Consider the following 15,185-nt stretch of genomic DNA (forward strand, 5'->3'; position numbering starts at 1 on the left):
GAAATCACCAGGAAAAATATTTTTTATTCAGTTAAAGCCTTTGATCTGATTTAGTCTAAATATGACCCCCACATTAGGTCGTGGGCACTGACTAAACACAAATAAGAACACATGGGTTTTTAGTCCTAAACTTTTTTTGGGGGGGGCAGGGGGAGAGAAACAATTCTGTAGCACAAATATTTACCAAGTACAGCCATCATGTACAACTCCCTCCCCACCCAAAAAAAGATAGCTGAACTTTCATAGAATATCAGGGTTGGAAGGGACCTCAGGAGGTCATCTAGTCCAACCCCCTGCTCAAAGCAGGACCGATCCCCAATTAAATCATCCCAGCCAGGGCTTTGTCAAGCCTGACCTTAAAAACTTCTAAGGAAGGAGATTCCACCACCTCCCTAGGTAACGCATTCCAGTGTTTCATCACCCTCCTAGTGAAAAAGTTTTTCCTAATATCCAACCTAAATCTCCCCCACTGCCACTTGAGACCATTACTCCTTGTTCTGTCATCTGCTACCACTGAGAACAGTCTAGAGCCATCCTCTTTGGAACCCCCTTTCAGGTTGTTGAAAGCAGCTATCAAATCCCCGTTATTCTTCTCTTCCGTAGACTAAACATCCCCAGTTCCCTCAGCCTTTCCTCATAACTCATGTGTTCCAGTCCCCTAATCATTTTTGTTGCCCTCTGCTGGACTTTTGCCAATTTTTCCACATCCTTCTTGTGTGGGGCCCAAAACTGGACACAGTAATCCAGATGAGGCCTCACCAGTGTCGAATAGAGGGGAATGATCACGTCCCTCAATCTGCTGGCAATGCCCCTACTTATACATCCCACAATGCCATTGGCCTTCTTGGCAACAAGGGCACACTGTTGACTCATATCCAGCTTCTCGTCCACTGTAACCCCTAGGTCCTTTTCTGCAGAACTGCTGCCGAGCTATTTGGTCCCTAGTCTGTAGCTGTGCATGGGATTCTTCCGTCCTAAGAGCAGGACTCTGCACTTGTCCTTGTTGAACCTCGTCAGATTTCTTTTGGCCCAATCCTCCAATTTGTCTCGGTCCCTCTGTATCCTATCCTTACCCTCCAGCATATCTACCTCTCCTCCCAGTTCAGTGTCATCTGCAAACTTGCTGAGAGTGCAATCCACACCATCCTCCAGATCATTTATGAAGATATTGAACAAAACCAGCCCCAGGACCGACCCTTGGGGCACTCCACTTGATACTGGCTGCCAACTAGACATGGAGCCATTGATCACTACCCTTTGAGCCCGACAATCTAGCCAGCTTTCTATCCACCTTCTCGTCCATTCATCCAGCCCATACTTCTTTAACTTGCTGGCAAGAATACTGTGGGAGACCGTGTCAAAAGCTTTGCTAAAGTCAAGGAACAACACGTCCACTGCTTTCCCTTCATCCACAGAACCAGTTATCTCATCATAGAAGACAATTAGATTAGTCAGGCATGACTTGCCCTTGGTGAATCCATGCTGACTGTTCGTGATCACTTTCCTTTCCTCTAAGTGCTTCAGAATTGATTCCTTAAGGACCTGCTCCATGATTTTTCCAGGGACTGAGGTGAGGCTGACTGGCCTGTAGATCCCAGGATCCTCCTTCTTCCCTTTTTTGAAGATGGGCACTACATTAGCCTTTTTCCAGTCATCCAGGACTTCCCCCATCGCCATGAGTTTTCAAAGATAATGGCCAATGGCTCTGCAATCACATCCGCCAACTCCTTTAGCACTCTCGGATGCAATGCATCCGGCCCCATGGACTTGTGCTCGTCCAGCTTTTCTAAATAGTCCCGAACCACTTCTTTCTCCACAGAGGGCTGGTCACCTTCTCCCCATGCTGTGCTGCCCAGTGCAGTAGTCTGGGAGCTGACCTTGTTCGTGAAGACAGAGGCAAAAAAAGCATTGAGTACATTAGCTTTTTCCACATCCTCTGTCACTAGGTTGCCTCCCTCATTCAGTAAGGGGCCCTCACTTTCCTTGACTTTCTTCTTGTTGCTAACTTTAAATATATACTTCCACAATAATTTTTGGTGTGGATTTTCCCTAGCAGCCTCTACTTAAAGCAAAATTCTAAATCACAGAAATTTTGGCAAAAGTAACCTATTCGCTCTGTGATGGTCCAGAAGCATAGTCTGAACCACACAATTTGTTCACCATGTGCAGAAGATGGTGTGAAAGCCACCATCTTGATCAACACAAGGCATTGAACTAAGGACCTCCAGAGGTAAAGGGATGAGCTGCTACAGCTTGACTGAAACAGCCAAAACTCTCTAGGTAGGGCTGTTACAGATTAATACTCTGTGGATTGGGCTCAGTGGGAGGAGCTGGGACACACTCAACAGTGCATTACAAAGGCACTAAAACAGTTCCCACACCCTCATGTAGGCATGGTTGTGAATGTGTTTGAATTGATCACCAACCTGAAGTGTAAGCTGAGGATGTTGACTGCAACTTCTTTTTAAGTGGGCATATTTGGCTTAGTAGATCACCAAGGGATGGATTCATTGGAGTCAATGGGATTACTCATAGAGTAAGACACTACTCTGTGTAGGGAAGATTGGCAGAACTGGGCCTTAAACCAGATTTAGAACTTCTCTTGGAGTTGTTTGAGGTAGTCAACAAAATAGTAGACCGAGGAGAATCAATAGACATCTATTCAATCCAATGTTCAGTTCCTTTGCACCCACTTTTGTATCCAAAAGAACTTCAAAAAGTCTTTGAGGAAGTCTCTCACAGGAGGTTATTAGAGTAACTAAACTGTAGTAGGGTAGGAGGAAAAGTTCTGTTGTGGATTAGAAATGGGATAAGAGAGCCAAGGTAAAGAAAAGGGAAGTAATTTACCTTATGGTAAATGGAGTCCTTCAATACGTATGGTCCCTATCTAGATTCCATTGTGGTCATGCATAAGCTTCATGTACCTGAGTCCAGTGAATTCTTGCAATCAGTGTTTATTGGTACATGCTTATACCTCTGCTTTCCTTGTGCTCCGTACCGAGGTTATAAGGGGTGAAGTGGATTGATTGCCTCTCCAGGTCCTTCTTTACCATGAATACAGTCGTGATCCAAAGCAGAGGGGAAGGAGCATGGATAGTGGAATACACATAGGGAGTGCACATCTCGAAGAACTCCAGTTACAACAAGGTAAGTAACTTTCCTTTTCTTCTTCAAGTGCTGGTCCCTATATGTATTTCACAGTGAGTGCCTGACAAGTGGTACTGAGAGAGGAAGAGGAGGATATGAGGATTCAGGTATGATAACTGCTTATTAGAACCATTACCCCAAAGGACGTGCCAGTGGAGGAGTTCTCATGAACGGAACTCCATCTAGCTGCCCTGCAAATGTCAAACAAGGGTAACTTTTCAAGTGATGCCATTGTAGCTCCTTGTGCCCTCGTAGAGTGAGCCCTTGCCCTGTGCAGGGGAGGGACCTTTGCCAACTGGTAGGATAGGATACAGCAGAGATCCACTGAGAAGACACAGCAGAAAAAATCTGAGGTAAATTATGGCAATGAACAGTCTAGGTGACTTTCTGATCTGTTTCATTCTCTGCAGGTAGAATGATAATGCTTATTGCAGGTTGTCTGTCCATTGGGACATAAGCCCTTGCCTTGACTGAGCCTAAGGTTGCTCCTATAAATTCTGTAGTCTGCAGGATAGACTTTTTCAAATTCACAGACTCTTTGGGATGATAGAAGCTGAAGCAGCAAAGAGCTTGATGCAAGGGCTTCTAGGTGTGTCCTGCCAATGAGAAGCCATCTAAATACAGAAAGACAACGTAGCTGCTTCATCTGAACCATGCTGCTACTACTAGAAACACTTGGGAGAAGATCTTGGGTGGGGTAGCTAGAACAAATGGAAGCACCCTTTGATAGTGCTCAAGATCCACCATAAACCTGAGGACACTCTTGTGGGAGGGGTGAATGTCCACATGAAAGTATGCATCTTTCATATCAAGAGCTGTGAACCATGTGTTCTTTCCCATGGATGGTATTATCAAAACCAGTGTAACCATATGGGATTTGTGAATAAAAACAGAGTTGACACAGATCAAGAATGGGTCTCCACCCTCCCTTCTTTTTGGGAACTAGGAAATACTTAAAATTTAACCTGAGTGGTAGTCTTTGTACTCACAGTTCTCGGTCTTTTGACCTGGGTAATATTGCTGGTGGTGATGATGTTGGTATGGAGTCTGATACTAATGGAGCTCTGCTCTTGTTAACCTTTTTGTCATGGCCTTGGGCCTTAGGACAATCTGTCTTTGGAAGCCGGACACAAAGGGTTGTCTGACTTGGTCAGGGTTGGATCGTTAGAGTGGACTTAGAGGGGGATCTCCTGTTGTGTTTGTGAGAGCATTCCATGTCTGGGACCATGAACTTTTCTAATGAGAAATAAAATGTAGGTGCCTGACGCCTAACTCCATACATAGGGCCTGATTTTTGTAGACACTGGGCATTCTAGCTCCCATCTCAGCGCTAATCAACTATAAACTGGAGCAATTCACATTAGTAACTTGTCAGCAAAGGGCTTGAAATGTGCTTTTATTGCCTGCTTGTGTTATCCTGGGTAGTTTTTGCTAACATTTGTAAGACTAGATATATTGGGCCTGATTCTCTTCTTGCTTACAATAGTGTAAATCAGAAATAGCTCTATTAAAGTCAATTGACTGGTGTAAAACCTCAGGTTTACACTGTTGTAAAACCTCAGAGTGGAGGTCTGTGGAGGTCAGGCCACTCAGTGAATAAATTAGATTTTTAGAAAACGAATTCTACTAATAAAGTTTCCTCTTCTGAAATAAGAAAATTTAGCACATATTAAAACCCATACTTTTTTGCTTGTATATTATCTACCCTGAGATCATTAATACCTCAGAACATCAATGTAATTGGTAAATTTCACGATCTATTGGAAACCTAGGGGACATTTACTTTTGAAATGACAATCTTCAACTCTTAATAGATTAGCAGGAGTTCAAGGCTGACTGCTGGATGCTAAATTCTGTATATGATGCTGGTTTGTACTTTTTAAATAAAGAAAACAAATTTTTGAAACTAAACCCAAATCCTTTTTAATACCATGATTTGGAGAGGTCAAAAGCCTTCACTGGTAGAGGCAAGAGAAATGTTTAATGAAAATATTTTATTTTTTGCCCAGCACATCCAACTTCATTTGTTGTATCTTTAAGGGGAGAATTAAGTGAGGCTGCAATAAAGTCCAAGATTAAACTTTAATAAAATGATTTATTGGGGAAAAAAGAGCCCAATAGGTGGATTAAATCTCCCAGTTAAATGACTCCACAAAACTGTGCAGTCTTTTTTGAATGTGGACTTGTATAGCTAGTTTCCAAATACCAGGAGTCTGCTTTTTTAAAATAGCTTGAGACATTTATGGTTTCAGCAGAATCAGACTCCTTTAAAAGCTGTTACATTTCTTTGTACTTCATGTCTCCCATAGATAAGCTTATAAAATGAGCATGCAGCTATTCACTGTGATAAGAGCTTTTCTTGGTTTTATCACCTGAAAGCATCTTTAGGCCCAGAAATGTACTTGTTAAATTAGGATACCTACATTTTTAGATTGACCTTACCCTAAGGCTTAGGCTCCAGAAAATAGCTATTCAAGAATCAAAAGATCAAAAACCCTCAGCACTGGATCTCACAAGTGTATGTGAAATGAATACACCATAAATATTCTCTTTTGTACTTTTTTTAGAAAACTTTCAAAGACAAGTGACCCCAAAATGGTGACTTTATCTTAACATGGATAATTATTGTATTAGTCAACCCAAATTCTGCTCAAGACCAAGCTCTAACTCTCCATATTTACCATCCTGAAATGATGAATTAATGCATCTCCATACTCTTGACTTTTCTTAAAGTTAAGAAGGTGTCAGGGTTCCTTCCCCACCCTGAACTCTAGGGTACAGATGTGGGGACCTGCATGAAAGACCCCCCAAGCTTATTTTTACCAGCTTAGGTTAAAAATTTTCCCAAGGCACAAACTTTGCCTTGTCTTTGAACAGTATGATGCCACCACCAAGTGATTTAGACAAAGAACAGGGAAAGGACCACTTGGAGTTCCTATTTCCCCAAAATATTCCCCCAAGCCCTTATACCCCCTTTCCTGGGGAGGTTTGAGAATAAACAAGATGAGCATAGACCAGCCTTGGATTTTTAATACCCAAAAAAACCCAATCGGATTCTTAAACAGAACTTTATTAGAACAAAAAAAGGTAAGAGAACAACTCTGTAAAATCAGAATGGAAGATAATCTTACAGGCAGTCAGATTCAAAACATAGAGAATCCCTCTAGGCAAAACCTTAAGTTACAAAAAGACACAAACAGGACAGTGAATTTCACAAGGCAAAACAAAGAAAACTTAACGCATTTTCTAGCTAGATTACTTACTAACTTTACAGGAGTTGGAGGGCTTGCATCCTTGATCTGTTCCCGGCAAAGGTATCACACACAGACAAAAACCTTTTCCCCTCCTCCAGATTTGAAAGTATCTTGTCCCCTCATTAGTCATTTTGGGTCAGGTGCCAGCCAGGTTACCTAAGCTTCTTAACCCTTTACAGGTTTGCCTCTGGCCAGGAGGGATTTTATAGCCTCTTATACAGAAAGGTGGTTACCCTTCCCTTTATATTTGACACTCCCCCCAAATCACAGATAGTGTCAGACAGCTGGTTCCACACTGGCTGTGATTTCTTCCTGGAGCTCTAGGAGAAAACAGAGTTAATAAGACACATACACATTTAGATATACTACTGACTATATAAAAACTATTTCCCACATTTCAAGGACGATTTTAACCAGTTGATTCTGGGAAACTTTCATGGGAGAGTGCATTAGCCACTTTGTTAGAAGCTCCTGAAATGTGTTGTATTTCAAAATCAAAATCTTGGAGAGCTAAACTGCATCAAAGAAGTTTTTTGTTATTGTCCTTGATGGTGTGAAGCCACTTCAGCGCAGCATGGTCGGTTTGTAGTTGGAAACACCCTCCCTGAACGTATGGGCGTAGCTTTTCCAGCGCGTACACAATGGCGTAGCGTTCCTTTTTGCTGATTGACCAGTGGCTTTCCGTCTCAGAGAGCTTCTTGCTGAGAAACACGACTGGATGGAACTCTTGATCCAGTCCTTCCTGCATTAAAACTGCTCCCATACCATGCTCGGACACCTCTGTGGTTACTAGGAACGGATTGTCAAAGTCTGGGGCCCTTAGCACAGGGTCAGACATGAGTGTCGCTTTAAGCTGGTTAAAGGCCTTCTGACACTCTTCGGTCCACTGAATGGCATTTGGCTGTTTCTTTTTGGTTAGGTCTGTCAGTGGGGAGGCGATTTGGCTGTATTGCAGTACAAATTGCATGTAGTATCCGGCCAAGCCTAAGAAGGATTGGACCCGTTTCTTTGACTTTGGGACAGGCCACTTTTGGATAGCATCCACTTTGGCCTGTACAGGGTTGGTAGTTCCTTCATCCATCTGGTGTCCAAGGTAAGTCACTCTGTTTAGGCCTATTTGACACTTCTTAGCCTTAACAGGTAGTCTTACCTCTTATGTGCTTAAAGACTTTTCATAGATGTTCCAGGTGTCCTGCCCAGGAATCCGAAAATATGGCTACATCGTCAAGGTAGGCGACTGCATATTCTCCTAATCTCACTAGGAGACTACATACAAGTTTTTGGAAGGTGGCGGGTGCATTTCGCAGCCCGAAAGGGAGCATATTAAATTCATACAGCCCGACATGTGTGTTGAAGGCTGACCTTTCCTTGGCAGATTCATCTAGCGGTACCTGCCAGTACCCCTTGGTTAAGTCCAAGGTAGAGATGAACTGGGCCCGTCCCAGTTTCTCCAATAGTTCATCTGTGCGTGGCATTGGATAGTTGTCTGGGCGAGTTACAGCATTTAGCTTATGGTAGTCCACGCAAAAACATATCTTCCCATCTGGTTTGGGAACTAGAACCACTGGAGATGCCCGTGCACTGCCAGAGGGGAGGATTACACCCATCTGTAGCATATCCTGGATCTCCCGTTCTATAGCAGTTTTAGCTTGAGGAGACACCCAATAAGCTTGGACTCTAATTGGGTGAGCATTACCTGTGTAAATGGAGTGGTATGCCCGTTCAGTCAGTCCTGGGGTGACTGAGAACGTCGGCGCTTAGCTAGTGGACAGCTCCTTGATCTGCTGTCGCTGCATATGCCCAAGGGTCATAAAGAGGTTCACCTCTTCCACGCCACCATCACTTTTCCCTTCGTAGTAGACCCCTTCAGGCCACTCAATGTCATCTCCTCCCTGGGCTGTGAACTGACAAACCTTTAATTCTCTGGAATTAGAGAATTAATATGGTACACCTTAAGTTTTCAGTTTGAGGTGAGGAATGCTATGAGATAATTAACAGCTCCCAGGTGCTCTTGGACCGTGAATGGCCCTTCCCACGACGCTTCCATTTTATGGGCCTGGAGCGCCTTCAAGACCATGACCTGGTCTCCTACTTGGAAGGAACGCTCTGGTATGTTTATCATACCAGGCTTTTTGCTCTTTTTGAGCATCCTGTAGGTTTTCTTTAGCAAGGGCTAAAGAGGTTTGAAGGGTGTTTTGTAGGTTGGTTACAAAGTCCAGAATGTTAGTTCCTGGAGAAGGTGTAAACCCCTCCCATTGCTGCTTCACCAACTGTAATGGCCCCTTAACCTCGCGGCCGTATACAAGTTCAAATGGTGAAAACCCTAAACTGGGACGTGGTACAGCTCTGTAGGCAAAGAGCAACTGCTGCAACACTAGGTCCCAATCATTAGAGTGTTCATTTACGAATTTTCGTATCTTGGCCCCCAAAGTTCCATTAAACTTCTCCACCAGGCCATTTGTTTGATGGTGGTAAGGGGTAGCAACCAAGTGATTCACCCATGAGCTTCCCAAAGACTTTCCATGGTTCCTGCCAGGAAATTAGTTCCTGCATCTGTAAGGATGTCAGAGGGCCAACCTACCCTGGCAAAAATGTCTGTTAGTGCCTGGCACACACTTTTAGCCCTGGTGTTGCTTAGAGCTACTGCTTCCGGCCATCGGGTGGCAAAATCCATGAAAGTCAGTATGCACTGATTTCCTCTGGGTGTCTTTTCTGGAAAAGGACACAGAATATCCACAGCCAGTCGCTGAAATGGAACCTCAATGATGGGGAGTGTCTGGAGAGGGGCTTTGACCTAGTCTTGGGGTTTTCCCACTTTTTGGCACACCTCACAAGACCAGACATAAGTAGAAACATCCTTGCCCATTCTCTCCCAGGGGAACGACTTTCCCAAATGGTCTTTGGTTCTGTTCACCCCCGCATAGCCACTAGGATGATCATGGGCTAAGCTTAAGAGCTTGACCTGGTACTTAGTTGGAACTACCAACTGTCTCTGAGGATGCCAGTCTTCCTGTTGTCCACCAGAAAGAGTTACCTTGTATAAAAGTCCTCTTTCTACAACAAACCTGGATGGATTAGAAGAGCTGAGAGGTGGTGGGTTTCTCTGTGCCACTGTCCAATCTCTCTGGAGGCTTTCATCTGCTTCCTTTTCAGTCTGGAACTGTTCCCTTGATGCTGGAGACATCAGTTCCTCATTGGATTGTGGACCTGGGCTTGGTCCCTCTGGAAGCAATGTAGGTGATGGGGCTGTTTCCGTTGACTGTGAACCGCTCTCCGCTGGTGCACTATCTTGGGGTTCAGGCTCTGGCTGAGCCTCTTGTGCAGGGTTATCTGCTGCTGCCAGTGCAGGTTTGGTGGTGCCTTCTGGTGTTGAGCTTGCAAGCACTGGATTCAGTGCTGGCAATGCTTCTGGTGCTGGTTGTTCCCCCGGTTCCAGTTCTGGGACTGTCTCTGTCTGGGTTTCTGTGACTGGATCCACTACTGCTGTTGCAGATGTTGGCATGGGGTCCGGTTCCATCACCTCTGACTGGGCCCTGGTAGAAGTCTCCCGAACAGAGCTAGGTGTGACAGCTTGCTTAGCCTGGCTGCAGCTGACCATTCCCACCCTCTTGGCTAGCTTCACATGACTGGCCAGGTCTTCCCCAGCAGCATGGGGATGGGATAATCATCATAGACTGCAAAAGTCCATGTTCCTGACCAGCCCTTGTACTGGACAGGCAACTTGGCTGTAGGTAAGTCAAGAGTTTGACTTGAAGGATTGAATCATCACTTGGACCTCTGGGTTGATGAATTTGGGGTCCACTAAGGATTGGTGGATAGCCAATACTTGTGCTCCGGTGTCCCTCCACGTGATAACCTTCTTCCCGCCCACACTCAGTTTCCCTCCGCTCTGAGGTATCTAGGAGGCATCTGGGCCTGAGGACCTCTGGTGTCATTACACAATGAACTGTAATCTGTTGGGGCTCTTGCGGCAGTTGACCTTTACATACCCCGGCTCGTTACATTTAAAACATCACCCGGTTGACTGGTCACTAGGGTGAAGTGGGTTGCTGGAGAACAGTGTGGTGGGACAGTAAGGTGTCTGGATTGTTCCTTGGGGTGTAGTTGGGGGGCCTTGGGCTGCCCCCAGTAGTAGGGTGTGGTCTCAGGGTGTCCCTTCTGGTATCCGCTCAGACTGCAACCAGGGTTGTTCCTGTCTCCTCCCTCCACCTGTTTTGTTCCAGTTTGCCCCACCTCTCTGGCAGACTGGGACTGCTCATGTTGATCAGCATTAGAAGTAAGATTTTCTGCTGAGTCCATTTTCTTCTCCCATAAACATTGTTTTATATCATCCTTGGACATATTCAGGAATTGCTCTTGTATCATCAAATCCCGAATTCCGCCAAAGCTAGTTACATCCTATCCTTTGAGCCATTTAGCAAACAGATCCTCCATCTGATTTACATAAGCCACATTACTTAGTCCAGGACCTCTCTTAAGGGTTTGAAATTTTACTCTGTAAGTTTCAGGTGTAACTTGAAATTGTTTTAAAACCAAATCCTTAAATTTATCATAGTCGGAAGTCTCATCAATAGGCATCTTGTTGAATATGTCCAGAGCTCTTCCAGTCAATTTTGTGACCAATGCACTCATCTTATGAGCATCAGGAATTTTATGGCGTGTGGACAGTCTCTCAAAGGTGAGCAAATATTCAGCAATATCACTGGATTCATCATTCTGTGGACACAGTCACTCCCATTTGTGGATTGTTGGGGAAGGATTGTTAGGGTTATTCGGTATATTCTGCTGAGCCCTTGCCTTCTCTATCTCCAGTGCATGCTTCCTCCCTTTTCCCCTCGCCTCAATTGCTTTTTCTTCTGGCTCCCTAGCTCTCCTGTGGGCAGCTTCTTCTGCCTCCACCCTGGCTTTTTCTTTGGCCGCTTGTGCATCAATCTCCATCTAAGTTCCACCCGTCTTTCTTGTTCCTTTTGCTTTCCTCAGCTTCCAATCTGGCAAATTCCAGTTTCTGTTGGACATTGCTTTCTGTCACCCTAGCCCCTCTGTTTTTAACCTAGCTATACCTGAGAGTTAGTTGGGGGTGGGGGACTGCCTGTGAATTCCCAATTTGCTGTGCTGTAACCTGATACTTTAGCCTCTGGTAGCTGTTCTCAGCCTACAGAAAAATCCTTTTGTTAAACTAATACCTCTGCCTCCAGACAAAGAGACAGAAAACCCTCTCAAAAGAAAAGGAATACTTGTGGCACCTTAGAGCATAATAAATTTGTTAGTCTCTAAGGTGCCACAAATACTCCTTTTCTTTTTACAGATACAGACTAACAGAACTGCTACTCTAAAACCCTTTAGCTGCTCTCAGTGTAAAAAAAACAAAACAAAACAAAACTCTTCAGGTCTGTGCTTTTGGTTCAAAATGATCTCTGGTTCAAAATGATCCCACCACGCTGCCACCATGTTAAGGTTCCTTCCCCACTTTAAACTCCTAGGGTACAGATGTGGGGACCCTATGAAAGACCCCCAAGCTTATTTTTACCAGCTTAGGTTAAAAATTTTCCCAAGGCACAAACTTCACCTTGTCTTTAAACAGTATGCTGCCACCACCAAGTGATTTAGACAAAGAACAGGGAAAGGACCACTTGGAGTTCCTATTTCCCCCAAAATATCCCCCTAAGCCCTTACACCCCCTTTCCTGGGGAGGCTTGAGAATAAACAAGATGAGCACAGACCAGCCTTGGATTTTTAACACCCAAAAAACCCAATCAGATTCTTAAACAGAACTTTATTAGAAGAACAAAAAAGCCTCTTCCCTCCCCTCCCCGGTCACTTTGGGTCAGGTGTCAGCTAGGTTACCTGAGTTTCTTAACCCTTCACAGGTAAAAGGACTTTGCCTCTGGCCAGGAGGGATTTTATAGCACTGTATAGAGAAAGGTGGTTACCCTTCCCTTTATATTTATGACAGAAGGTTTAGTCAAATAGTAAATGCAAGTGACTTTTACTGTTTTAAAATAGAAAATTTACCCTCTTTATTATTTTATATTGTGTTTTAATATTGTTTGTTTGGGTTTGACTTGGAGAATCATGAAGGCCCCAGTTCTATTGTTCCTCCCATGCACCCTCAAGGGGCTATTCTTATGGAAAAACTTGCTGAATTGGAGCCAAAAAACCCCCCAAACAATAAATGTTTTACTGTTCTCCCTACATTACGAGTAGTACTGTCTTCCCCAACCACCCAAGAATTATTGCAAACTATAGTGTAAGTATACTAATGGTGTGATTCTGGATGCACTCTGAGAAGCAGGACATACCAATAAATGGAAGAGTTGGATAAGTCTGAAGAAAATTGATTCAGTCATAGTATTTTTCAGTGTATCTGAGACACCAATTTAACACCCAGCCAATCATAACTCATGATTATACTACATACACAGTGCCAGCTTACACATTTTGGGGAAGGTTAGTAAGATGATTCTAACTAAAACTGCCGCCCAGCTAGGAAGGAGCCATTGTCCAAGTAAGCTGGAGACTCCATAAGCTTTTGTGAATGCTGGTGAATTGTAACAATTTGCAAATACTTAACCTGAGGAAACTAAGATGGAAAGGTTAAATAATTTGAGTATAGTCCCTTTCCTGATGGTGGCTCAAGCCTCCTCCCAGGGGTTTGTGACTTGGAATGGCTTCTCTCCTCATCTCACATGGGTTGGAGCCTGGGTTCTTTTTTGTGACACCTGGTGCCTCCACTCCTCACTGTGCTCAAGGTACAAAGAGTGCTGCCTCTTGGGAAAACAAATCATGCTACCACTGCTGGCAACAGGATAAAGCCCAGTACACAAGAGACCAAGTACATCAACACAAACCCCATCAAAGAAATGACACACCCCAATATAACAAAGTGGGACTTTATTAGGAGCAGGAAACTAGGATCTGGAGAAGGAAAAGGTGATTAACTAATAAGTACTAAAAATTAATAAATCAAATTTCCCACCTCCCCCCTCTCCATTTCCCTCCCTGGCACCTTCCCAGGCCGATGGTGTACAGAGGATGAGTCTGGATGTTACACTAATAAAAATGATACCAACAGGATCTTGTAAGTGGGACAAGGCAAATTGCCATGTTTATTGTAAATACAACAAAATATTCCTATATGCAATTTCTATATAGATCTATTCACATACACAGACGTTCACACACAGGTTCTACATAAAGGTTGTTATGGTTACCAGCCTTGTTTCCTCTTATTACTTTCCCGCACAGACGCTTTGTCCTGTACCGGCCTGAAATAATTAGCACTTTGGCCTTGCATTTGTTACAGAGTGAAATTCAACAGCATAGAACTGATGATGTTCATACCTTTTTACAATACCTATGTACTCTTTTGTGTATCTTTATTTCTACTACTATATAATTATATCATACTTATATAACTTTGAGGGCAACCCACCATAGAAATGCAGCACTGTGAATGCTGGCCAGCTTAAACAACAGCAACAAAAGGGTCCCCTGACAGCATCTTCCTTCTTGTGTGGGGGAGGGTTCTCTCCTGTCTAGCTGGTTCAGAGTCCTGTGGAAGTCTTAGCACCATCTACTGAGAGCCAGCCATGTCTGATCTCTGTCACTGTGAGTGCTGATCGTTGCAGGCTTGAGCTGCCTGGCCCGTGCATTAGATTCCACAGCAATGCAAAGACTCCTTGTGTGGGGAGGAAGAGTTCATCAGAGACTCCCTGCACTGTTCTACTTCCTTCCCAGTGAGTCCCAACTCAAAGCTCAAAACTGAAACTACTCTCTTAGTCAGTCTGGCCCATCCCACTGAGGGCCTCAGGACCCCTAGCTCATTACCGGTTCAGCACACTGCTTGTCCATATCGACTCCTGCAGAAGACTCCCTAATGGGCTCAGCAGGAGTTTCTAGTCCATTCTGCCACCACCAATGGCTCCAAGCATGTGAGTAAAAATGTATCAGAGGGCTCTGGTAGCCATTATTGGTGTAGTCCAAAGGGTAGGACTTTCTGAAGTCCAGAGTTCCAGGAGCTGAACAGAGAGTTAATATCAAAGCTCCTATCACAGTGGAAGAGAAAAGGGGGGAGGGATAGCTCAGTGGTTTCAGCATTAGCCTGCTAAACCCAGCATTGTGAGTTCAATCCTTGAGGGGGCCGTTTAGGGATCTGGGGCAAAAACTGGGGATTGGTCCTGCTTTGAGCAGGGGGTTGGACTAGATGACCTCCTGAGGTCCCTTCCAACCCTGATATTCTATGAAAGATTACTTGGTATAGAGGACCAGATAATTCATTCCAGGCATAGCAGAGAAAAGCATGGTGGTGGGAGAAAGATCCAGAGACAGTGTAAAGGGGAGCAAACTGAAAGCATGCAGGGCCCAACTGGGGTATTGGAAGGCAGTAACAGCCAAGGTTTGTGTTTGTGTTATTTATATAGCACCAACAAAGTTCTTGGTGCTTTTGTAGGCTAGGGCAGAGCTGTGTAAAGCTTTGATAATGACAACAGGCATCTGAATTTGGTGCAGAAGGAGATATGAAGCCAGACCACATGAAATTTAAATGGAATAACTAGTTCAGAGCCAGGTGGAGAGATTTTCAGAGTTGGTGTTGGGATTATTAGAATAGACTGATTCTGTGTAGCTTCTGTTTAAACCATTCAGCTCAGTTGCATACTTTGTGTTACTCTGACAGAGCAAAAGGGACTTTTTAACCCTAACCCTGTGTGGGCACCTGAAAATTCTTCCAGTGTTAGGGAATTGCTGAATTGTTTAATGCCAGTGTAGTTAGATTGACCCCACCCT

Source organism: Natator depressus, chromosome 3 (assembly GCF_965152275.1).
Source record: "Natator depressus isolate rNatDep1 chromosome 3, rNatDep2.hap1, whole genome shotgun sequence".
In the NCBI taxonomy this organism is placed as follows: Eukaryota; Metazoa; Chordata; order Testudines; family Cheloniidae; genus Natator; species Natator depressus.